Raw genomic sequence first — 989 nt, 5'->3', positions numbered from 1 at the left:
TCAGGGCCTGAGATGCCCTCTAAGAAGCATCTCAAGACCCATCTTTGGGGTGAGAGGAAGGGGAAGGCATTTAACTGCTGGCTCCTCCCCCACAGGTGTGCAGCTCTGCACAGGGGCCTGAGCCCAGCTCCTAGGATGTACTGGCTTAGTGTAGCGTAGGTTCCCACGTGTTCCAAGCCAGCTGTCAGACACAGGGTTGCCCTGGGCTGGGACTTCACGGTCCCAGCTGCAGACTTGGGACCCAAAATGTTGCCAGGTTGCACCTGCCAGAATCTGATGGTGCAGTCACAGACGAACCTTTCTGCTTCTGCTGCCACCATGGCGCTTGTGAAAAAGCCTGTGGTGAAGGGGGCCAAAGAGAGGAAACAGTTCTGAAGTTCATACTTGATGCCACCTACCCTGCAGAAGACGCAATCATGGATGCTGGCGGTTCTGAGCGGTTTCTCCAGGAGAGAAGCAAGGGGAAGGGAAAAGCTGGCCATTGTGGGGGAGGGGTTGCAACCAATGAAAGGAGGAGAGCAAGATCACCATGCCTGCTGAGGGGCCTCCTCCCAAAAGACATTTGAAATATCTCACCAAAAAAAATCTGAAGAATTCCTACGTGATTGGTTACACACAGTTGCTAACAACAAAGAAAGCTAAGAATTCCGATATTTCCAGATTAACCAGGAGGAAGACGAGGATTGAGCTCATTTATCTGGAGTATTTTGTGTGTGAGTTCTTCAATAAGACCCAAAACAAAGGAAAAGATGAAGGAAGGAAAATGTCTGAGGAGGAGAATCATGCACACATCAGGGAGGGAGAAGGGGCCGGGGGCAGCCAACACCCGCGCCCTGTGCAGTTCCCAGACGTCTTCGCCTTCCACACACAAGAAACATGGCTGAGTGCTTGGCACATCCGGGCCTCATCATGCAGCTAAGTCTCACTTTCCACCTTGTGTGCAGCGGCCCCACCCCCGACCCTGGCTCCTGCCTGGGTGGAGACAGTGC

At 53.1% G+C, this 989-nt stretch overlaps 1 pseudogene; it reads left to right on the top strand.

Annotated features, from left to right (window-relative positions):
• Window positions 1–318: 318 nt before the first annotated feature.
• Window positions 319–687, top strand: LOC133747117 (large ribosomal subunit protein eL22-like; annotated as a pseudogene).
• Window positions 688–989: the final 302 nt, after the last annotated feature.

Source organism: Lepus europaeus, chromosome 18, assembly GCF_033115175.1.
Source record: "Lepus europaeus isolate LE1 chromosome 18, mLepTim1.pri, whole genome shotgun sequence".
In the NCBI taxonomy this organism is placed as follows: Eukaryota; Metazoa; Chordata; class Mammalia; order Lagomorpha; family Leporidae; genus Lepus; species Lepus europaeus.
The sequence above is the reverse complement of the archived record's forward strand: the minus strand, read 5'-3'. Positions and strand labels throughout refer to the sequence as shown.